This window comes from Tursiops truncatus, chromosome 4, assembly GCF_011762595.2.
Source record: "Tursiops truncatus isolate mTurTru1 chromosome 4, mTurTru1.mat.Y, whole genome shotgun sequence".
Lineage (NCBI taxonomy): Eukaryota > Metazoa > Chordata > Mammalia > Artiodactyla > Delphinidae > Tursiops > Tursiops truncatus.
This window is the reverse complement of record NC_047037.1, coordinates 72386512-72411026: the sequence shown is the minus strand read 5'-3', so window position 1 is coordinate 72411026 and position 24515 is coordinate 72386512. Positions and strand designations below refer to the sequence as shown.

The following is a 24515-nucleotide window of genomic DNA, read 5'->3' as shown; positions in this document are numbered from 1 at the left end:
TCCTCAACAAGGAGGGCCGGGGCCGCTAAAGCACCTCAGCCAAGGGAAGGCCCAGTCCCCGGGCCCGCACGCACCCCACAGCCCCGTATCTGCCACCTGCAGCCAGAGCGAGGGAGCAGAGCCTGGTGGTAGCGGTCTCTCCCGCTGGGCCTGCGGCTGCCCCTCCCCCAATCCCGTGCACAGGCTCCATTCCAAGGAGCCGCCTCTCCGCAGCGTAGGCTGCCCCCCCAGAGAGCCAGGTGCGGGGCTGCACCTTCACTGACCACGGAGCCACAGCTCCCCTCGGCCCCTGGCCGCCTCCAGGACCCCAGAGAGCCACAGCCACCGATCAGGTCCTGGGGACTCAAGGGCCCCCATACTCCATGACAAGGGGGGGGTCCGTCCAAGAAGCTCACAGAAGAGAAGCCCCCATCCTAACTCGACCTGAGACCCCTCCCTCTAGACCCCTCTCCTTCCACCAGCCCAGCTTCCACCTAGCTCCAAGCATGCGCCCACCTGCCAGGCTCCCTGGTGCGCTGCCATTCCGCACTCCACTCAGGCCCGGGGAACCTGCCCAGCCCACTCCTCTCCGCAGTGGAAGCCACGCCCCCCGCATCCGCACTGGGAGGGAGACCTCAGCCCTCCGCAGCCCACGCCTCTTCTCACCAGCCTGGACTTCTCCCCGCCTGCACCTCCACCCGCCCCGCCCCCAAGACTGCTCGGCCCAGGCAGAGCACTGTGGCTGACCTCTCTGGGCTCAGAAGAGTGCGAGTACCCACACTCCCTCCCGCAGGAGCTGCTCCAACACGTGTCCACGCAGGGCTGTCACCCAGTGCCAGGATGAGGACATTGCTATTGGAGGAAGTCCCACGGCAGAGGCCCCAAGGTGCCACACGCACACCCTCTCATTCCAATGGCACCTGAAGCATCCACTGACTCCTCAGTACCAGGTATTTAGGGGTGAGCTCAGGGCACCCTCACACCTTGGGGCTTTGGGGCAGAGGAGGAGGGAAATGCTGAGACACCTCTACTCCCCACTCCCCTCCCCACACACACACACTCCACCTCAAGACTAAGGAAGGAGACCCCGGGTGGGCACTAGGTGAGTTCCCATAAGGCTCACTCTCTTCAAAAGCTCCTTCTCCAGCTGACGCGCGTTGGCATAGGGGATGACCCTGCCAGGCAGGGTGTTTATTCTAGGCAGAAGCTCCTCTGCATCTTACTGCAGCTATGGCAGAAACTGGTTTTGGGAGCAGCTGCAGGAACACTCAGGAGGCCGTCGAGAAAGAGAGGCTGAAAATGCCAGGCCCACAGATCCCTCCTTCTCCTGGTTGGATAAAGAGTCTGATCTAAACCATTCCCCCATCCTGCTTTCTCCCTACCTCCTCCCTCCACAAGGCCCCTGCCTCCGAAAGCCATCCTATTACAAGATACCCACAAGATCCAAACTGCCTCTAGGATTTGCGGAATCCACCCCACATGTGTACCCTCTGGTCTACAACTTGCCCCCTTATCTCTAAAGGGAGCCGGTAGTGGCCCAGGAACCAGCCTGCCTCTGCCGTCCACTCCCCTCCCCCAGGCTCTCCAACAGCATCAGTCAAGTTACAAATCCACACTGAGGAGCAGACGTGACATGTAATTTCCGGCCAAGAAGATTTTTCCAAAACAATCTACCATATTCTCAGGAATATATGCCAGGCCTGCTCTCTTGTATCTCTGCCCTCCCTCTTCTCCAGGCCCTGGAGGGAAAAAACATATTGGGAAGGAGAAGGAGGGGGGCTTATGGCTCCTCTCCCAACCAGAGGATTATCTTGCCTACACATGCCAGCCCCACCAAGCCCAGTCAACCTCAACTCACCCCTCTGTGTGCAGCGCCCAAGCTTCTGGACCAAGGCCAGGCTGGTTCCCCTTGGGACTTCATCCCAGAGGGAACTGTACCAGGTAACCCCACACCTTCAGGTCATCCCAGGTCTGAAATCACACTGGTCTGGGGAGGAGGCTGGCCACAGGCCAAGGGAGAGAAGGGGGTGATTCAGACACATACCATGGCTGTCCACACCCTCTCCATCTCCAGGCCACAGTGGCCCACTCCCTTCCAGGGGAGCCTGGCAGCTGAGGCCCCGAGGACAGTCAAGCCTGAGGCATATTTGCCAGCAGTGCTGAGCCCACAGGCCCTGAGTCTAACCCTGAGGGCTCTTCACCCTTCTCCTTAACTGTGGATATTTCCTAAGACTTTGGAACTCACCCTTCCCTCTCTTCCCTCCCTGGGAGTCACCTCCTCTCCTCCCAGGGCTCCAATTAGCACCATGTGCTGTCTGTCTCCATTCCTGAGCTCTAGAAGCGCTGCACCCATGCTTCTAGACATCTACAGCCAGCTCCACCAGGAGGACGCAAGGTACCATAAATTCTCCACGTCCAAATTGAGCTCATCAACCCCCGCCTTAAACCTAGCTTATGTGTGCTCTCATACCCTGACTGAAAACATCACAAGCCAACACGAGCCACCTAGGCTAGACACCTCACCCCTGGCTCCCCAACCATAACTCCCTTCTTTCCCCACTAGGCAGGCCACAAAATCTTGTTTCTGCCTCCTCATTACTCCTCCCATCGATACCTTTGGGACAAGAGTCAGACAGACCCGGGCTGAAATCTTGGCTGTATCACTCTCTAGTCAGACGACTTCTGGGCAAAACGCCTTAACCTCTAAGCCTCAATTTCCTTATCTGCAAATGGGAATAAACAGTACGTCCTTCAGAAAGTGCAAACTCAATGAGATCACGAACGGCACACTTAGCACAGCATCTGGCACGTAGTTGCCTATTCTTATACTGTCATCTGAACACGGATCCGAAGTTCCTCCCCTGCTTACGTCCTCTGTAATTCCTCACTGAGCCAAATACAAGGCCCTTCAGGATCCATCCCTCGCCTATCTGTCCACCTCCAACTCTTATCATTTCCTTCAAAACGTCTCCATATTCCAACCAAGTCAAATACTTGCCCTTCCCTAGACACAACATCTTCTTTAATTTTAATGTCTTTGAGCTATTCTTTGTGATACTCTTTTCTCTTCATGATGAACTCCTACACATTTGGGTCCCTCAAGACCCAAATAAAACGTCATCTCCTTTGTAAATTCCCATTTCCTATCCCCAAACGGTTCTTTTTGCCATTGCTTCCCATGTTATTTTGTTAAAGTATGTTTGAAAACAAGAGTGGTATAAACACATAATACTACACGTGGAAAATAGCCAAAAGGATGAAAAAAATTTTAATTATCTATCACGCTCTGATCCTTAAAGGGTGCTATTTCTGTAGCACTCTGTATTAATACATAATTCTATTGAGGGAGCGCTATGTACGTACCTCTTGTGGTTTGTACATTGTAACCATCTGTTTATATCTGTCACCTTGAAAGAAGAATCTGGCAAGGCACCTGGTCAAAAGAGTTTGCTGAAAGGGACTTCAAGCCTTTGTGACAGACACTGAGGAAAGGAGGCCTGTCTCTTTTCCAGTGAGCTGGTACCACCTTATGTCCAGTGAATACCAGGAATAAGCCTGGTTGCCCTTGTCGGCCCTGGCTTTGCTTCCCCCCATTATTTCGAACCCAGAAAAGCAAGCACCTTCATGCGAAGAAGGGCAGCCAATCTCATTACAGCTACTCCTGTCCCAGAACCACTAAGCTACTTTGCTCCCACAAAGCTATTTCAGCCCCGGGGACAACACAGCAGTCCCTCAAGGCAGAGGGACAGCTTTGACTGAAGGCTGCCTTCTCATCAGACTGCGGAGGGAGAGCTGGGGATACCACAGCGTTGATCGATGGGCAGGAGGTCTTTTTTGTCAAGCATCCCAGCCTCGCAGAGAGAGAGGAGGGAGACAGGGGGATCAGAGGGTGGGAAGGCAGGGCACAGAAGCAGGGGCAGACACACCAGATACAGGGACCCTCCTACGCCTCATCTCCTTTGACTCCAACAGAGAAGGAGGTGTAACTTTCAGAGAGGAAAGGAAAGAACCTGACTAAACACCACAACCACAGGCCCTCACTGAACCCAGTACCTCCGCACATCTACCAACTTGGTCTTGAAAGTTTTTTTTTTTTTTTTGGGGGGGGGGGTACACAGGCCTCTCACTGTTGCAGCCTCTCCCGTTGCAGAGCACAGGCTCTGGACGTGCAGGCTCAGCGGCCATGGCTCATGGGCCCAGCCGCTCCGCGGCATGTGGGATCTTCCCGGACCGGGGCACGAACCCATGTCCCCTGCATCGGCAGGTGGACTCTCAACCACTGCCCCACCAGGGAAGCCCTTGAAAGTATTTTTTAGCTGTTTCATGCTCCACCAGCGAAAGACCAGTGTGCCAACCCTGACACCCAGAGACAGGACACTGAGAGCCGTAATACATTCCTGGAGCATCCCTCCCCCGCACATAAACACCACTCGAGTGTGACAGTGGGTAAATTCCTGCAGTTGCCTGGGTCTCTTGCACACATGCACCCCACACGCCCGAGTGACAGGGCTGGGATGCAGGGTACTGCAGAGAGCTGCCTCTCACCATCCTCTGGCCCAAACATCCTCCCGGCACCAAGGCCCGGCAGCCGAGGCTCCCGGGAAGAGAGGAAGGATGTAGTCTGGCTCCCAGCAGCCAGCCACTCCCAGGGCTCTTCCAGGGCTGGGCAGAGGCCGCCCAGCTGGTCGCCCTGCCTACCAGCTCAGGCCTCACCCCACTCCCCCAACCCCCTCAGCAAGAGCCTAGAGCTGAAGGGGCCTATTGTTGGGCCCTGGAGGTGGGGTGGGCCCAGAGCTGTGAATTGGAAAGCATTTACTCTGTGAGAGGGACTGCTCATTCCCTTGGGACAGCGCCCACACCAGAACCCCAGGAGCTAGGAACATCCAGCGCAGGGTGGGCTGCTGGGCCAGGGAGAGAAAGGGTCTGAACCTGGAAGTGAGAGAGATGTCAGGGACTGCAAGATATTTAAGATACCTTAAATCCCACCCATTTTAGAGATAAAGAAACTGAGACCCTGAAAAGGAAGGGACATGCCTGGTCTGAGGCACCTAAGAAGCTGTCATAGGGAATGGATCCCTAGGAGCTGCGGAGCAGTTCAGAGCAATGGTGATTCCTCTCTGGCCATAGAGGGGCAGCCCTGCCAAGGTCAGGGACTAATAAAGGTCAGGGGCCTGAGCGGAGAACCTGCCTCAGGAGGAGACACAACATCCAGGGGACAGGCAGAGACAGGAAGAACCTAGAGTTCTCACATCCAGCAGAAGCCCTTGGCTCCCAGGACCTAGAGCTGCTGAAGGAGGGCCCAGGCCAAACCTCTCATCCCACCCACCTCTTTAGTCACTCACCACATACTGACTGTGTGCTCACCCTGTGCTAGGTTTGGGGGACTATGAACGAGGAGAAATCACGATTCACATCCTCAGAAAGACACTGTGTGCAAGTTCTTTACTAAAAGTTTTATCTTTCATTGCCTGATTAACCTGCCCCCCACTACCCTACATTATCCGCATTTTACAGATGAGGACACTGAGGCTCTGGAGGGGTGACCAGGGCCACCTGTTACTGGAGAGTCACAGGTGAACCAGAATTCAGTCCATATACAACTGGACACAAAACTGCTTGGTTCAAGGATTTGAGCTCATGGAGGGCAGAGCTGGAGTCTTATTTGTTAAATATATACTAGATACTGAATGAATTCATGGATTCTGTGAGGAAGTTTAAGGAGGGAATAGAGGCTCCAGGAAAAGACAGATTGCACAAATGCACATAATTTCACTCCTTCCCAAAACCCCACCAAAGCCAAAATGATCAAAAGAGAAATTTTCTGAATGGCAAAAGTCCCTAAGTACGGGAAGAATAGTAGAAGAGAAAACCACAACATAGCTTTGGAAGCTGGAAAGCAGATGGCCAGTGACTATGGAGAGCAGACCTGAGAAAATCCCCAATCCCAAGGTGAAAAGGACCTGATTGACCCCACAGAATCCTCAAAAGGCCTGGGAACTAGAAGCCCCAGAAACGTCTAGAAGAAGAACAAGTGCTAAAAATACAGAGGATTAGTCAAAAGCTGTTTAAGAAGCAGTAAGACCCCCCTGGACTCCCTCTCCAGTACAAAGCCACTGGGTTGCTGCCCTGGTACCACCCGGCAAAATCGGGATTTCCCTTCGGGGGTAAAGTGCGGGCCTCTGCACTGGCGCAGCAGGCTTGGCTGACAGCGGGGTGCCAGGGACCTAACAAGGAAAGCACACATAGATGTGGAGATCTCAGTCTCCTTCTCGACTCCCTCCAGGAACATGGAGCCAGACCTCCACCTCCTGGCAGAAGACCGGAGTGTCCTTTCTGGGGACTCTGATCAGGCCAAGAAAGATATAAAGAAACCAACATTGGGAGTTCTCCACAAACCAAGCAGCCAGGTCACCATACAAAGAAGCTCGGTCAACAAGGCCACCCAGTGCTTGTGGTCAAGAGTAGATGACAAAGAAATACTGGACACCCAAGGAAAGCCTCTAACGTGGAAGAAAGAACAAAACACACAGAAAATGCTCATTAATATCCTCAGAAAGACAAGATGTTGTATCTACAAAACAAGAAGAGAATATTATTATTTTTTAATAGGGGGAATAAGAAATTACAAATATGACAGGAAACATAACAAATTCAACAGACCCATCCTCACCCCAACCAACAAAGTCTAGCCCACAGCAGGTGCTCAGAAATATCTGCTGAATGGATAAATGAGGCAGTATTTCATGAACTTTAATGCACATGCAGATCACCTGGGGGAATCTTGTTAAAATGCAGATTCGGATTCCATAGATATGGGGGTGGGCCTGAGTTTTACATTTCTAACAAGCTCCCAGTGATAATGTGCTGGTCCTTAGACCACACTCTGAGAAGCAAGGGTCTCTGCTAAACCCTGGAGCAGTGGTTCTTTGCACTGGCTGTGCATTAAAATCACCTGGGAGGTAGGAAAGTGACGGTGTGTGGGCCCCGCCCACTGAGATTCTAATCAACTTGGTCTAGGTGAGACTCAGGCATCATATCTTGAAATCTCTGCAGATGAATCCATACTGGGGTCGAGAACCGCTGCTCTGGAGAAAGCCTGTAACTGCGCCAATCATTGGTCCTAGCCAGAGCAGTCCTGTTTTCAAATATTCTTTCCCATTGTTGACACTGACCACTCTTTCAGAAGGCCCTTCTCATCACGGCCATGAGCATCAGTTTATGGGACTATTTACTATACAGAGGGTAATTCTTTTTTTTTTTTTTTTTGCGGTATGTGGGCCTCTCACTGTTGTGGCCTCTCCCGTTGCCGGAGCACAGGCTCCGGACGCGCAGGCTCAGCGGCCATGGCTCACGGGTCCAGCCGCTCGGCGGCATGTGGGATCTTCCCGGACCGGGGCACGAACCCGTGTCCCCTGCATCGTCAGGCGGACTCTCAACCACTGCGCCACCAGGGAAGCCCCAGAGGGTAATTCTTAATGCTAAGTCCCACTAATGTCAGTGGATGGAGAAATCATTCTACTAAATTTCCAAAAATTCATTGAGAATTTTTTCCTTATTAGATTCACACACTTATCTTAATTTTTCTAATTAAAAAAAATCTGGACCGTAAAACTTTAGCAAGTGCTTTAAAAAAAATAATGGATTTTTAAAAGTGCAATGTGGATATCTCCCTAGCCAAAAATCCTAATCCATTATTCCAATGTTTCTGTTAAAACTTAACTTGAATTTAGTAGTTTTGTGTCTACCTCATCCATGCCATGGGATAAAATAATATCAACAGCCACTTACTGCTGTTAAAATTGCTAAAATCACAATAGAAGGGTTGGAGGATAAAGCATCTTCCACAATGGAGAGCAAAAGCCCACACCAAGCTACATAATTAAAGAATACTGGAGATAAAGAAAAGATGCTATAAACTCCTGGGCAACGCTATAACACAAGTTCCACAAAAAGGATTGGGAATGATTTTAGACATTAATGTTAACTCTGGAACTTAAGAGCAATGTCCTTAAGCTTCCAAAGGAAAGCAATTTCCAGCCTAGATCTCTATATTCAGCTAATTAAGTGACTGAGTGTCAGACTGGCAAGGTCTCAAAATAATCTACCACTCTTTCACCCTCCTCTCTTAGGAAGCTACTAAAGGATGTACTCTACCAAACTAGAGAATAAACCAACAAAGGGGAAGATAGGAAACAGGAGAGAAAGGCACAGAAAGGCAGTGAAGGAAATGCCCAAGATGCTGAAAGGGAGATCCCAGGAGGACAGCTAAGCATCAGTGATAGAGAGCAATTAGTCCACGCCGCTTTAGGGCACAAGGCTCTGAAAGAGACTTCTTTAGAGAGGTGAATTTGATAGAATACCTAATGGAATTGACACCCTGAGAAATTTATACAGCTACTGGAGAGTTTAATTAATTGAAAAGTACATAGAAAACTAAGCAAACAAAAAAAGCAACTCCAGGAAGAACAAAAAGGTGCCCAGGAAAGGAAAAGTCACAGTTTATTACACCATAACAATATAAACAATGAACAGTAGATTGAAGAAAACATGAGATACGCCCAGAGTGGATGAGCTGGAAGATGGGATGAGTAGAGGGTGGGAATGAGGGAATTAAAGTAAAATCCTCATCTTTGGCCAAGATGGAATAACACGGATCAGACTTACCCTCCTGACTGAAACACAGAAAAATGGACAAAATATACAAAATGGTTTTGAAGACACCAGACATAAAAGATGCAAAGGTCAGTGATACCTAGGAAATAGGAAACAAAGGAGGTCAGCCCTATGGTTGGGTTTCCAGGCTACAGAAAAGGGAAGGGAACCAGTTGGACCCCAAAGGACTCTCTGAAGAGATGAAGTTGAGACTCTGGGGAAACTCAAGTGGCCAGAATTCACAGAACAGAGCATCAGAGAAGAGAGAGCACCACAGAAGTCTGTAAAAGGTCCCCCTTGAGCAGTAAGCTGAGTACTGATCGTCACATGAATGTATGGGAACTACCCAAGGCTGGGGAAAAGAACCACCCAAAGGCTTCCCTGGTGGCGCAGTGGTTGAGAGTCCGCCTGCCGATGCAGGGGACCCGGGTTCGTGCCCCGGTCCGGGAAGATTCCACGTGCCACGGAGCGGCTGGGCCTGTGAGCCATGGCCGCTGAGCCTGCGCGTCCGGAGCCTGTGCTCCGCAGCGGAAGAGGCCACAACAGTGAGAGGCCCGCGTACCGCAAAAAAAAAAAAAAAAAAAAAAGAGTTTCAGTTCTGCAAGATAAGAAAAAGTTCTGGAGATGAATGATAGTGATGGTTGTGCAACAACGTGGAAGTACCTAACTCTACTGAACTATACACTTAAAAGTGGTTAAAATGGTAAATTTTATGTTGTGTATATTTTACCACAGTTAAGGTAGGTAAATCTTTTTAACAAAAAACTGAATTCCATTAAAAATACCATTTACAATAGCATCAAAAATATGCAATACTTAAGGATATATCTGACAAAAGATTTAAAAGATCTGTGCATTGTAAACTATAAAACATTGGTGAAATTCTTAAAAATCTAAATAAATACAGAGATACACATTGTTCATAAGTCAGGTTCAATACTGCTAAGACAGCAATTCTCCCCAAATTCATCTGTAGATTCAATGCAATCCCAGCAGGCTATTTTGTAGAAATTTACAAATTGTTCTAAAATGCATATGGAAGTACAACAAACCTAGAATAACTAAAGCAATTTTGAAAAGGAAGAACAAAGTTTAAGATCTTTCCTTGGTTTCAAGGCTTACTATAAAATCTACAGTGATCAAGATAATGTGGTCCTGGGATAAAGACAGACAAGTTAGATCAATGGAACAAAACAAAGTCCACAATTGGATCTACACACATACAAACAACTGATTTTTGATAAAGGTGCAAAGGCAACTCCATGGAGAAACAAGTCTATTAAAAAAATTTTGCTGAACAATTGGATGCCCATATGCAAAAAACTGAACTTCCATTCATACCTTGCACCATATACTAACCTAAGAATTAACCCCAAATAGATTGTAGACCTAAATGGAAAACCCATAAGTATAAAAGTTATAGGAGAAAACCATCATGTTTTGGGTTAGGCAGAGAGTTCTTAAACACCAAAAGCACAATCCATAAAAGAACAAGCTGGTAAACTGGAGTTCATTAAAAGTTAAAACTGGGCTTCCCTGGTGGCGCAGTGGTTGAGAGTCCGCCTGCCGATACAAGGGACATGGGTTCGTGCCCCGGTCTGGGAAGATCCCACATGCCGCGGAGCGGCTAGGCCCGTGAGCCATGGCCGCTGAGCCTGTGCGTCCGGAGCCTGTGCTCTGCAACGGGAGAGGCCACAGCAGTGAGAGGCCCGCGAACCGCAGGAGAATTAAAGTGCAAGCTAGAGCCTGGAAGAAAATACTTGCAAATCACATATCCCATAAAAGGCTTGAATCCAGAAATATAAAAGAAACTCCCAGAACTTAGTACGAAAAAAAACCCCACACAATTAATAAATGGGTAAACAATTTGAACAGACACATCCCCAAAGATATACAGATGGCAAATAAGATGAAAAGATGCTCAACATTCGTCATTAGAGAAATGTAAATTAAAACCAAAATGAGATACCATTACAGACCTATTAGTATGTCTAAATTTAAAGAGACTGATCATACCAAGTGCTGACAAAGTAGTGAACAAACTAGAACTTTCATACACAGCTGGTGGGTACATAAAATGGTACAACCACTTTGGAAAACAGTCTGGCGGTTTGTTAAAAATTAAATGTATACCTACCATATGATCCAACTATTCCAGTCCTAAGGATTTACCCAAGGAAAAAAAAAGCATATGTCCGTACAAAGACTTACACGTATGTTCATAGCAGTTTTACTTGTAATAACCAAAAACTGAAAACAACCCATCAGGAGATAAATGGATAAACAGACTGTGGTATACTACTCAGCAATAAAAAGGAATAAGCACTTGATACCCACAAAAACATGGATGAATCTCAAAATAATTATGCTGAGTGAAAAAAGCCAGGCAAAAAAAAAAAAAAGAGCACATACTGTATGATTCTATTTACATAAATTTTAGGTAACGTGAACTAACGTATAGTGACAGAAAGCAGACTATTGTTACCTGGGGAAGGGGGATGGCAAAGGAGGGGTGGGATGGAGGGATTACAAAGGGGCACAAAAAGCTTTTGGGAGTCTGGGAATAACGGGTATGTTCATTATCTTGATTGTGGTGGTGGTTTCACAGGTATACACATATGTTAAAACTTACTAAATTATGTTTTAAATACGTGTCATTTACCATACGTCATTATACCTCAATAAAGCTATTATTAAAAACAAACACTTCATCTTCCAGGATAAAGCACAGGGCAGGGGGATAATTGTGGGCTCAGGGGCTAGAGGAAAAGGTCTGGTAGCACTGACCCCTCCTGCCTAATGTCCACTGGCCATGGCTCCTGGGAAGGTGGATGCTAGGCTGGCAAAGAAGGGTCTGAGCCCTCTGCACTCAGGACACTGTAGGGAAAACCAGGGCCCGCCTCACAGACGAGGAACTGAAGCCCAGAAATGTTATCCTAGTTACACACTAGTTACACAGCTAGTAAACCCAGATCTGCCAAAGTCCTCTTTCTCTTCATCTACCACAAATTCAAGAATCAACCTGAAACAGGGTGAACATGTATGCTTACGTGCGCGTGTTTAGAACAGTTCTCTCCACTGAAGCCAGAGCGCAAGAACCAGTCTGGCCGTCCCAGAGGAGCCAGACACCTTGGACACAGCAGCTGAACTTCCGGTGCATGAGTGTTTGGGGTGGCAGGATGACAGGCAGGCATGGGACGAAGTTGACAGTCAAGTCTGGGTCTGCATGGGGAGCAGGCTAACTGGCTCCTCCAGCAGAGTCCCAGCAGCTGCCTGCTTAGGACGTGACCACCACTCCCCCTGCCCCAACAGAAAAGGACTATCTCCACCCAGTCCGGTTGGGACAGGGGTCTGGGGGCCATCTGACTCAGAGCCACTCCTCGGGGTAGGGCAGAGATGGGTCTTGGCTAAGGCCCCGAGACAGGCAGCAACTCTGTACCCATCCCCACCCGAGGACTAGAGAAGCAAGAACCCAGACAGCGCCAGGTAAGAGGTGAACGTCCCTAGGCAGATGAGGCCCACAAGTGGCCAACCAAGCCCCTGTGGGGCAGGAATGAATAGGCCTGGCACCCAGGCCATGAGGAAGTCAACAGGAAGCCAAATCTAGCCCCCACCTCTGCAAGTCCCACCTCTAAGCTGGGCTGAGAGCTGGCCCTGGCTGGTACAGAACCCATGATGCCACAGCTGCCCATATGTCCACCTCCATGGGGTGGGGCTGAGGTCTGGGCCACCGAGGATGCCCAGAGTCCAGCAGTGCAGATAACCTCTCCTATCCCACACTTTCAGGTTGGGGTCCTGAGAGCCCACATGGAGACAGAAGTCCTCACCAGCTCTCCACCCTTCTGCCCACTATTTATCCTTGGCTCTGGGCCCTCAGTATTAATCAAATGTGACAAGAAGGTGTGGCAGGAGCAGGCCAGGCTCGTGCCCAAGTTACCGGCTGCCACGCTGACAGCTCACGTGGCCAAGAGGGTTACAAGATAAGGTCCTGTTAATGCAATGCTGCCCCTTCCCTTTTTTGGAACGTGTTTTGAGGACGTGAAGCAGCGTGTGCTGATTGCACCAACCCAGCAATGGCATGGAGGCACCCCTATCTCCACCGGTAAACGGGTGAAGCGGGGGTGGAGGGGTGGAGAGATGACTACTTCCTCTGCAACCTCAGCCTGGGACTACCCCTCTCTCCCTTCTGCCCAGGCCTGGCAGCCACCCAGACAGTCTCACCGCCAGTCTAGACTCTAAGGAAATATCCCATCACTCCAGTTGGCATATACAGTAATGGGGGGAGGGATCCTGTCTCGTTGTTGAACACTGCACTGCTCCATTCCTCTCCAGGTTTAAACACAGGGGAATGAAAAACGGCAGTTTGGAGACCACGCTCTCCTGCGATAACTGCAGCCCCCTCCTTCCAAACACACCAATTCCAGCTGAGAACAGAATTGGGCTTCCTTACCTGCTGCCTTCCACTGGCTCTCTGCTGACAAAGCTTCTATGATGTCCCGGCTGAGGTGGCAGAAAAGGACCCAGCAGGACACTGCCTGCTATCGGGCAGTGGTTTCCAACGCTCCCAGGTTCACGGCGCTCTTCTGCCCCCCACTCCCCAAACCCCTACATCCTGCTCTCACCACGGCCCTGGCTCGGCCGATGCTGATGCTGAGCAGCCGGCCTGTGAGTTACCACCTCCTCCTCCGCCTGCGCCTCCGGATCCTGTGTCCCTCCAGGGGTCCGTCTCCCTCCTGGGACCCTTTCCCGTCCAGGTATGTTTCCTGGACAGCCCGCACAACCTGCCCTTCCTGCACCCCGGGCAGCCAATTTGCTTCCTGCACCCCCAGGCGCCCCTCTCCCTCAGGGCCCTGGGGCCCCACTGGCCGGGCCCTCCCCACCACTTCGAGTCTCTTGCGGCGTGCCGGGGCCACTCCCAGGACCTCTGCCTCCCCTCTGAGGTGCCCGCAGCTCTCCCAGTACTGCTCCCCCCGCTCCTCGGAACTTTCGAGCTCGTCTCTGCTCTCCCAGAGGCCGTCCCCGAGCTCGGACAGCTGCTCGGGCTGCTGTAGCAGCCTGCGTGGGCTCCCCTCCCCCTGCTCCTGCACCCCGGTGCGAGCCTCCCCCCGTTCCTGCACTGCGGGGCTGCCTCCCCCTTTCTCCTGGTACTGCTTGCGGGGGCCCAGCCCCTCCTCCTGCACCACAGGCCAGCCCGCGGAGCCCGTCCACGGCGGCGGGCGCCTCCAGTCCGCGCTGTCCGCAGGCCCCCACACCACCCCCAGGCTAGGCTCGCGGCCCCGGCCGCCCCGCTCCTGCACCCCCGGACCCACCCCGCCCTCCTCCTGCACGGCCGGACCCACGCCCCCCTGCTCCTCCACGCCGAGCTTCAGCCCGCGGAGCTGCTGCGGGCCCCAGCTGAGAACCCCGATCCGCTGCGGATGCTGCTCCTGCAGCGCTGGGCAGAGCCCGCCGCGCTCCTCCTGCGCTCCCGGCCTAGGGCCCCCAGCCGGCACTGCCCAACGCACTCTCCTGCCCACCAGAGGCCGCGCGGTCCCGCCCCTCCAGATGGTGCTGCCCTCGCCGCCCGCTCACACCCCCCTACCCGGTTCCTTCCGCCCCGTCCCCCGGGGGAGGGGGCTGCGGGGTCGCGTCCCCTCCCGCTCCGCCCACACGTCCCGGTCCCGGCTCCCAGCCCTCGCTCCTGGGCGTCGACGTCCGCCCGCCGGGCGCCGCGCCCTGCGCAGGCCCCCGCAGGTGCTGCGGCCCCACGCCCCGGCCCGAGAACCAAGAGCGCCCGCCCTCCCGCCGGGGGTTCCTGGAGCCAGCCTGCGCCTGCGCTGCCCGAGGGGGGCGGAGCCTGGCCGGGTTGGGGGCCGGGCGGGGCCTTAAGGGGCCATGTCCCACTTACTTCTCCTTCCTTCAGAGCCCCTACTGCTCCCCCTTCTTCCTCCCACCAGAAGCCCCGCTTGCGCCTTCCTGTGGAGCCAGAGGGAGAAGAGGTGAACCAGAAGGTAGGGAGTGCCTACTGAGACGGTGTAGTCAACAGGGCCCAATGGAGGAGCGCTGAAGTAGGAGTCTCGAATTCTAAGTAGCAGTTCAGCTGCTCCTGACTTATGAGTGTAAAAAAAACACTTACCTCTGGCCTCAGTTGCTTCGTTTCTAAAATGAAGAGGAGATTGGACCGGAAAGTTTCCAAGGTCCCAATCCAGTGAGTGTTTGACTGCAGAGAGGGACTCTAGTCCTAATCTTTCAGCAACAGCCCAGAGACCTATGAACCTGGGCTGCCTCCACCTTTACCCTGGGGCCAAGGGAGAGCCGGGCTCAGGCCTGTGACACTTCCTGCTGGGAATACAAGCAGAAAGAGTCCCAGGCAAAGGGAGTCTTCCTCCCTCTTGCACTGCTCCCTCTTGGGTCTGTACCCCGAAAGGAGGAGAAAATTCAGAGCTCCTTCTCCCAGTGATAGTGCAACCTGCAGACCCAGATCCTAGCACAGCTGGAGGCGGCCTTGGGCTGCCAAGCTTAGAACCCAAAAGCTAGGGCAAGTTGGCCGTTTCTGACTGTAACTCATCTATAAGATGCGTTTAATAATAAAACAACTCCAGACAGAATTGTCCCAGGGATCAGACATCAGAGAACTGTGTAAGGGTGACTCCTGCACTCTTATTTTCCAGCATTGGGCCCAAGGGCTCTGGCCTGAGGACAGTAGGACAATGAGAAGGGCGCGGGTTCTAGACAGCTATGGGGGGGCTGGACTGGGTGGATTTGGGTCATGGCGTCTTTCCCTGTGAGGTGAGCAGGGCAACTTTCTACTAAATCATTCGATAACAGTGTGTGTAAGGGGGTTGCCCTTCACCATGCAGCCAGGGCCACTGAGCAGGAAGTTGAATGCACCCCACCTGGGCCGAGACAGGGTCTAGGGCAGGCAATACTCCACAGGTGATAGAACTGAGGCTCTACACGATTAAGTAACAGCTGGTAGTAGTGAAGCCAGAATTCAAATCCACTTTTCTGACTCCCAAGTCTGCTCTGAACCAATAAGGGGCAACGAAGCAACACCATACCCAGGAGCTTTGGGAAGCATCAGGTTTTAAAGTAGTAGATGGGCCCCTGGGCTGGACAGCTGGTGATTGTCAAGTGGAGCAAAACTGAAGTTTTGTCCTCAGCCAGACAAGAATGACGCCCATTTCCCTTCCTCCATTAATATGGACGGAATGAACTAGCACTGGGGAATTTGTTGCAACAAAAATAGAAATGAAGTTGTTCCTCTCCTGAGAACAAGGAAAGTAAAGGGAACAGTGAACAGGCTAGAGAAGAAACAAATGGGATGGAAAGGGTTAATCACTCCTAGCTTTATTTTAACTGTTGCTAATCTGTAGTGTCTGTAACTAGATTTGTCCTTCACAAAGCTAACCTATTACTCCCTGACACTATGTGAATTACATCCTGCATGGTAATACCCCCTAACTCTATGTAAATTACATCATGCCCTACTACCCTGCACTCCCTTATAACAAATCACCCCTTGTAGCCTTTTGCATTTCAGAAAAAAAGATAAACCAGAGACAAACAGGCTCAAGTACTGGGCTGCTGGACCCAGTTACCCAGCTGCCTGACACCAGCTGTGACTGTTTTGAAATAATGCAAGAAGAATGCAAGACCTTCACAATTTTGATCCTTATCATATACCCTGGACTGTGAGCCCCACCTATAAGATCTTGTCTGATTCCCCGGGAAGGGGGGGTACAGTTCTTGAGGTGCTAGCCTGCTGTGTTTTCCCCTTTGCCAGACAAAGATTAAAGCCATTTTTCTTGTTCCTCCAAAACTCTGTATTTCTGTTTGGCATTGGTGCACAGAGAGCTGAGATTTTTGGCATCAGTCTGACCAGATTTTGGGGATCAGTAGATGCAAACAGCTGATTTGGAGCAAGTTTCTCTGCTGGTAAATCAAGCTCTAAATCAAACAAGGCAAAGGGTCAAAGCACCTACATGCTGGATTGTTCTGCTGGGTGATTCTCTTAGGGAAGCCCAGCTCCCCATTCTCCCGTCTCCCTTCCAGTTGCTCTCAAGAGCCAGACCCATGCCTCCAACATCCCTAGTGCAGGGTTATCTGGAGCTTCAGGCTCACAGAAAAGAGGTCTCCTGCTCCCTTCCCCCATCCTGCCATCTCAGCTCCTGGACTGTCCCCACCACCACATTGAGCACTGGGACTGTGATGGAAGTTGTCTTGGAGCATGTCTCCTTCTCTTCATTGTGTTTGACTCTGGTACTGGTAGCTGAGGAGACTGCTCTCTCCCAAGGGGACTGACAGCACAATGGAGGAAATGAGACACAGGCTAGAAACACAAGGCTTAGGAGATTTAGGAGGCTGGGGGGATAACCTCAACCCTCCAATGTGCCTGTGCCAGTCTCTTCCCAGATCTGAAACTTGAAAAGAGCTGCCCACAGGAGAGTGATTCTGCAGGGGGAAGGGCTTGTCAGGTCTAGTTCTAAGCAGAGGCAGCCCAAGCTGCTTGAGGGAGGCTTGTGGCAGTGCCTTGAAGAATGTCCACTGTGAAATGGTTGCATGTTTGGGGTAAGCAGGAGGGCAAGGAAGGCTGCAGCGGGTGATGAAGGCACCTGCAAGCAGGTGCTCGGCCAAGAGTGTTGATGCTGCGGAGTGGTTGGGCTGAAGGTTTTTTGGGTTCTGTTTTGTTTTTTAAAATAGAGCAATGTTTTTTAAACTACTCTTGCAAACTATTAGCTGGAGGTGCACTGAATTTAGTGAGTTTTAACTGGCTTTTTTTTTTGCTGTGTTGGGTCTTCATTGCTGCATGCGGGCTTTCTCTAGTTGCAGTGAATGGGCTTCTCTTTGCGGTGGCTTCTCTTGTTGCAGAGCATGGGCTCTAGGCACGTGGGCTTCAGTAGTTGTGGCACATGGGCTTGTGGGCTCTAGAGCACAGGCTCAGTAGTTGTGGCACATGGGCTTAGTTGCTCCGCGGCATGTGGGATCTTCCCAGACTGGGCTTTAACCCATGTCCCCTGCATTAGCAGGTGGATTCTTTATCACTGCGCCACCAGGGAAGTCCCTTAACTGGCTTTTTTTTTTTTTTTTTTTTTTTTGCGGTACACGGGCCTGTCTGAACTTTTCATTGAAGTATAACATGCATCCAGAGAAGTGCAAAGACTTGGGCATTTTACAAAGTGAATACACCCAGCACCGAGATCAAGAAACACCATAATCAGGATCCGGAAGTCCCCCCAAATGTAAGTTGTAAAAGAAACTATAATCTTCAAGCATGTCCTTCATATTTATGATTTACTTTTAACTTTCTGACAACCCTCCCTGGCCTCCGCCCACCAACATAAACTCCACAATAACAGGAAGTTTTGTCTGGGGATAAGACTGGCACAGGCACCTAGAACAATGCCAAGTATACAGTAGGTGCCAGCAATGTCTATTGAATGGGTGAGATTGCATCACAGATAGTGTAACCAAGCAGGACCCTATGGGGCCTTCCCAGGACAGACCCTACCCCCCACCAAGTCCTCTGCCTCCCTCTTGTCTGTAGAAAAACTTTAGCCTCCTAGGCCTTCCCCAACTTCCAAAGAATAAATGTAATCAGAGAAGTAAGAAAATGCAGAAAGAAAGGAAAACAGCCAAGCAAGACAGAATAATAATAGTTTAGTCATTAAACAAAGTCAAGGACTGTTAGTTCCTCCTCAAGGGCTATAGATAATATACTGGATCATATCCTTTGAGCTGTTTGACAGCTACTAAAACCCCCACGAAGTGGAAGAAGTTAACTGCATGCTGCCCACAAGCACGTAGACCCCAGACGAGTTGGAATCAGGAGGTTGATGATGTTGATTCCCAATTACTCACCAACAACCAATCAGAAGAATGTCCACGAGCTGATCATCCACCCTTTTCTCTCACCCTGTCTTTAAAAACCTTTCCCTGAAAGCCATCAGGGAGTTGGGTCTTTGGAGCACTAGCAGCCTGGACTCCTTGCTTGGTGCCCTGCAATAAACGCTGCGCTTTCCTTCACCACAATCCGGTGTCAGCAGATTGGCTTTACTGTGCCCGAGTGAATGGACTGAAGTTTGGTTTGGTAACAATAGTAAAGGTATGGTTTCATTATATATACACAGGTGTGCTCTACATCTTGATATAAAATGTGTTTCTTTCTGCAGATCAGAGGCAAAGACTTCTGAAGGCCAGTGCTCCAACTTGAGAAAGCTGTGGAGGCTGTGGTTCAGGTCCGGGGAATGAGCATGGACGAAGTAGAATAGTATGCTGACTAGACCAGTGCTTCTCAAACTGCAGTGTGCCACTGAATGACCCAGGCATCTGGTTGAAAGGCAGGTTCTGATTCAGCAAGCTGGGAAGGGGATGCTGCGATGCTACATTCCTGTCAAGCTCCTACACTTGGTCAGCAAGGCCTTGAACCCAGAGATTCTCAATAATGCTGTACATAAGAATCACACGGGAGGCTTTTCAAAACACTGCTGCCCAGGTCCCACCCCAGAACAATTCAGTTGCAATCTCTGGGGTGGGGCTCACATCCATAGGTTTTAAAAGCTCCCCTGGTGATTCCAGTGTGCAACCAGAAACAGTGGGTGCTGGTTCCCTGGAGCACCCCCAGTGCCTGAGCTGAGGTGGGAGGGAAGTGAGGTGTGGGGTCAGGTCTGGTGTCTGAGCAAACGATCCAGTATGACAAAGGGCAAGAGATTTCTTAGTCAGCAATGGACCATTTGCCCCTTAGTGGAGGTGAAGGGAGGGATTTCTGAAGGAATTCTTTGGCGTGGGGCTACCTGCTAACCCAGGTCACATCCTCCCAGGACCAAGAACAGACCTGTGCCTTCACCTTATCAAGCAAGTCAGAGCTCCCCAGAGCTGCTCCAGGGGCTGGGCTCACATGCCCCCAGGCAGTTCAAACATTTTCAAAACCTTACTAGGGCAGTGGGAGGAGGTGCTGCCAGCTGCTCCCACACCCTGCCCCCTCTGCCCTGCTAGAGAATGAGCCAGATGAGTCCAGAGATTACAAGCCCTGGATCAACATGGGCTATTCAGGATGAAGTGCCATAGTCCTGGGTTCTGACGCCCTCTGGTGGACACCTAGAGTTGAAGTTGGTAACCAACAGACTACTGTGTCCAGGTACTCTTTTATTTATTTATTTTTTAAACTTTTAATACAGTTTTTAAAGGTTACTTTATATTTACAGTTACTACAAAATATTGGTTGTATTCCCCATGTTGTACAATACACCGTTGAACCTATCTTACACCCAGTAGTTTGTACCTCCCATTCCCCCACCCCTACACCCTCCCCCTCACTGGTATTAGTTTGTTCTCTATATCTGCAAGTCTGCTTTTTTGTTTTATTCATTAGTTTTTTGTATTTTTTAGATTCCACATATAAGTGATAGCATACAGTATTTGTCTTTCTCTGTCTGATTTATGCCACTTAGCATAATGCCCTCCAAGTCCATCCGTGTTGCTGCACATGGCAAAATTTTGTTCTCTTTTATGGCTGAGTAGTATTCCATTGCGTGTGTGTGTGTGTGTGTGTGTGTGTGTGTGTGTGTGTGTGTGTGTATTACAGCTTCTTTATCCATTCATCTGGGTTCTTTTGGTTGTTTTTGCCTCAGAAAATTTATTTCTTTAGATTGAAGTTTAGTTGATTTACAATGCTGTGTTAGTTTCTGGTGTACAGCAAAGTGATTCAGCTATACATATATATATTCTTTTTCATATTCTTTTCCATTATAGTTTATTACAAGATATTGAATATAGTTCCTTTGGCTATACAGTAGGTCCTTGTTGTTCATGTATTTTATATATAGTAGTTTGTATCTATTTTATATATAGTAGTTTGTATCTGCTAGTTCCAAACTCCTAATTTATCCCTCCCCTTCCCCTTTCCCCTTTGGTAACCATAAGTTGGCTTTCTACATCTATGAGTCTGTTTCTGTTTGGTAAATAAGTTCATTTGTATCATTTTCTTTAGATTCCACATATAAGTGATATCATATGGTATTTGTCTTTCTCTGTCTGACTTACCCCACTTAGTGTGATGATCTCCAGGTCCATCCATGTTGCTGCAAATGGCATTATTTCATTCTTTTTAATGGCTGAGTAATATTCCATTGTATATACACACCACATCTTCTTTATCCATTCATCTGTCAATAGACATTTAGGTTGCTTCCATGTCTTGGCTGTTGTAAATAGTGCTGCTATGAACATTGGGATGCAAGTATCTTATCGAATTAGAGTTTCTGTCTTTTCTGGATATATGCCCAGGAGTGGGATTGCTGGATAATAAGGTAGTTCTTTTTTCAGTTTTTTAAGGAAAACTAAAACTGTTTAGTTTCCTTTTTTAAGGAAAACTAAACTTGACACTGTTCTCCATAGTTGCTGCACCAATTTACATTCCTACCAAAAGTGTAGGAGGGTTCCCTTTTCTCCACACCCTCTCCAGCATTTATTTATTGTTTGTAGACTTTTTAATGATGACCATTCTGACTGGTGTAAAGTGATAGCTCATTGTAGTTTTGATTTGCATTTCTCTGATAATTAGCAATGTCAAGCCTCTTTTCATGTGCCTTTTGGCCATCTGTATGTCTTCTTTGGATAAATGTCTGTTTAGGTCTTCTGCCCATTTTTTGTTTGGGTTGTTTGGTTTTTTGTTATTGAGTTGTATGAGCTGTTTGTATATTTTGGAAATTAAGCCCTTGTTGGTTGCATCATTTGTAAGTATTTTCTCACATTCTGTAGGTTGTCTTTTCATTTTGTTCATGGTTTCCTTTGCTGTGCAAAAGCTTATAAGTTTGGTTAGGTCCCATTTGTTTATTTTTCGTTTTATTTCTATTACTTTGGGAGATTGACCTAAGAAAACATTGCTACGATTTATGTCAGAGAATGTATTGCCTATGTTCTCTTCTAGGAGTTTTATGGTATCATGTCTTATACTTAAGTCTTTAAGCCATTTTGAGTTTATTTTTGTGTATGGTGTGAGGGAGTGTTCTAATTTCATTGATTTATATATGGCTGTCCAGCATTCCCAGCAACACTTGAAGACCATCTTTTCTCCATTGTATATTCTTTCCTCCTTTGTTGAAGATTAGTTGACCATAGGTGTGTTTATTTCTGGGCTCTCTATTCTGTTCCATTGGTCCATATGTCTGTTTCTGTGTCAAAACCATGCCATTTGGATTACTGTAGCTTTGTAGTATTGTCTGAAGTCTGGGAGGATCATGCCTCCTGCTTTATTGCTTTGACAATTCTAGGTCTTTCATGGTTTCATATAAATTTTAGGATTATTTGTTCTAGTTCTGTGAAAAATGTCATAGGTAATTTGATAGGGATCACATTAAATCTGTAGATTGCTTTGGGCAGTATGGCCATTTTAACAATATTAATTCTTTATCTCCCTTTCTGATGGAATGTAGTCTTGATCTGTCACGTACCCAAGCCAATGTCAGGCACAATCAAAGAAGACATGATCCATATGCATAATCAAGAAACTGCTGGTTGGGGGAAGCAAGACTAAACAAAGAAAGGACTGGCTCCTTTTATTCTTCACCTACTCCTTCTTTACATCCCCCAGATCTGGCTTTCCTTGGAACTCACTGTGCTAAGTTTAGAAATGAGGAACACTCAGGGCTACTGAGGTATTTTTTCACTTTTGGACCTCCCTGCTGTTCCTCTCTCCATCTTTGTTTAAATCTCCCCATTCGTAGTGTAGATACAGCACAATCCTTAGCTGACTGTTCTTCCTCTTTCTGCTCCAGTGATGACCATCCCAGGGAAGCTCATACCTGCTGCTTTTTTGGCCACCTCTGCAGCTTGGTCAGCTAATTTCCACTCATTGCCACCCCCACCTGCAAACACACACACATCTGAGCTAATTAGGCCCACAGGATAGAGCTCCCTGCATCTGTGGCTGCCCTCTTGAACCACAATGTTCATTGGTAACTACCAGACACTTCCTTTTGGTCATGCCAATCTGAGGAAGTGGCAACAGAACCCAGACTCTCAAATCCAGCCCTCTCTCCTCGACTCCCCTGGCTCTCTCATTTGCCCAGGAACCAGACTCAGGTCCTTGGCCGCCTCTTTCCACATCCCCTCCTTCGGCACTCTGTGCAGACCCCAGACACTGCAGGGCTCCAGTCTGCCTCCTCCTCCCCAGACTCACTTCCTCTCAGCTACCACCTTAGTGCCGTTAGGGAGAACGTGGGTCCAAGACACCTCAATATCAACAGCCCCAAAGGAGGTGATCAGGTGGTTAAACCAATGGGAAACACTAGTTGGGGAGATCCAGGGCACCTGCATAAGTGCCTGAAGAATGTCTACAAGATAAGGACAGATTAACAATCTCATCGGTAGCACATCTGAGCTATTGGGATGGGTAAGAAAGGATTGTAAAGGTACCCTAAGAGGATAGAATCAAATCTGGGTTTGAGGGAGGAAACATACATTCTCAGTGGGAGAGGGATTTTTTGTTTGAGCTAGAAAGGATCTTAGAGAACAGCAGGCCTAACCCCCTCATTTAGAAGTGAGGAAACGGAGGTCTTGAGATGTACAGCAGATTACCCAAGGACGTCCAGCGATTTAAGGATGGTGATTGAATTGGATTAGAATCTCCATGACCCAGATACAAATTCAGGGCTCCTACTCTACTAATTCTTTTTCCCAACTTTCCCTCTAGCAAATACATATATACCATGCCAAAGCTGAGCTGCAAAAACAGAAGGGAGTAAGAATATCTTAGTGAGTTCTGATGATTTACGTATAGAAATTATATATGGGCCAGTCTCTATATGCTTGGTTGGGGGTGATGAGAAAGCACCTTATGGAATTAGTTGAGGGGAATAGCTGGATATCAAGGAAGGCTGGGGCTGAGTTCTAGCATGGGAACAGGTTAGGCCATCAGGCCTCCTTACCTTCCAGTTCATACATGCATGAATGCACTCGCACATAGTTTTTTCCTAAACACTGGTAGCCTGTGTGGATAATAGTCAAACACACTTTGAGCTGATGAGGTTCCTGGTCCTTGGTGTGAGCACTTACATAGGATAGACATTTTCAGCAGGGAGAGGAGCAGGAAACAGGGCAAAAAATACAGAAAAGAGAAGGGGCCACAGGAATGATGCTACATCAGAAAGGTGTTATAGGATCCCTTTAGGCATTAAGGAAGCCTTTTATGTATGGAGAAAACATTTTTTATTAGTTTGTCAATTATCTTATGATTTGGTTTATGCTATGTTTTTTTTTTTTGCAATGCTACAATTTGTATGAAATCAGTGTATCAATCTTTTCCCACATGGCACTTGGGTTTCTTTTAATTTAATTTTTATTTTATATTAGAGTATAGTTGATTTACAATCTGCTAATTTCAGGTGTACAGCAAAGTGATTCAGTTATACATATACATATATCCATTCTTTTTCAGATTCTTTTCTCATATAGGTTATTACAGACTATTGAATAGAGTTTCCTGTGCTGTGCAGTAGGTCCTTGTTGATTATTTTATATATAATAGTGTGTATGTGTTAATCCCAAACTCCTGATTTATCTCTTCTCCTCACTTTTTGTTTTTGAAGTCTGTAAGTCTGTTTCTGTTTTGTAAATAAGTTCATTTGTATCAAATTTTTTTAGATTCCACATATGATTGATATCACATGATATTTGTCTTTCTCTGTCTGACTTACTTCACTTGGTATGATGATCTCCAGGTCCATCCATGTTGCTGCAGATGACATTATTTCTTTCTTTTTTAATGGCTGAGTAATAGTCCATTATATACATGTACCACATCTTCCTTATCCATTCCTCTGTCAATGGACATTTAGGTTGTTTCCATGTCTTGGCAGTTGTAAATAGTGCTGGTATGAACATTGGGGTGTGTGTATCTTTTCGAA

The 24515-nt window shown here is 48.6% G+C and overlaps 1 protein-coding gene and 1 long non-coding RNA gene across 5 annotated transcripts in view; one reads left to right on the top strand and one right to left on the bottom strand.

Annotated features, from left to right (window-relative positions):
• Positions 1–14860, bottom strand: part of TNK2 (tyrosine kinase non receptor 2) — a 40251-nt gene extending 25391 nt beyond the window's left edge. The window contains exon 1 of one of the 2 annotated variants that reach the window (XM_073804097.1): positions 14747–14860. The gene's annotated coding sequence lies outside the window, so the exon portion shown is untranslated. Of the gene's footprint in view, positions 1–13081; positions 13951–14746 lie in introns of those variants that run through there. The other variant, XM_033855686.2, reaches the window with a different exon arrangement.
• LOC109547866 (uncharacterized) overlaps positions 14206–24515 on the top strand; it is a 56078-nt gene continuing 45768 nt past the window's right edge. For all 3 annotated transcript variants that reach the window (XR_004526380.2, XR_004526385.2, XR_004526383.2), the window contains exons 1-3: positions 14206–14621; positions 17744–17852; positions 18783–19747. This is a non-coding gene — a long non-coding RNA (uncharacterized lncRNA). The remainder of the gene's footprint in view (positions 14622–17743; positions 17853–18782; positions 19748–24515) is intronic.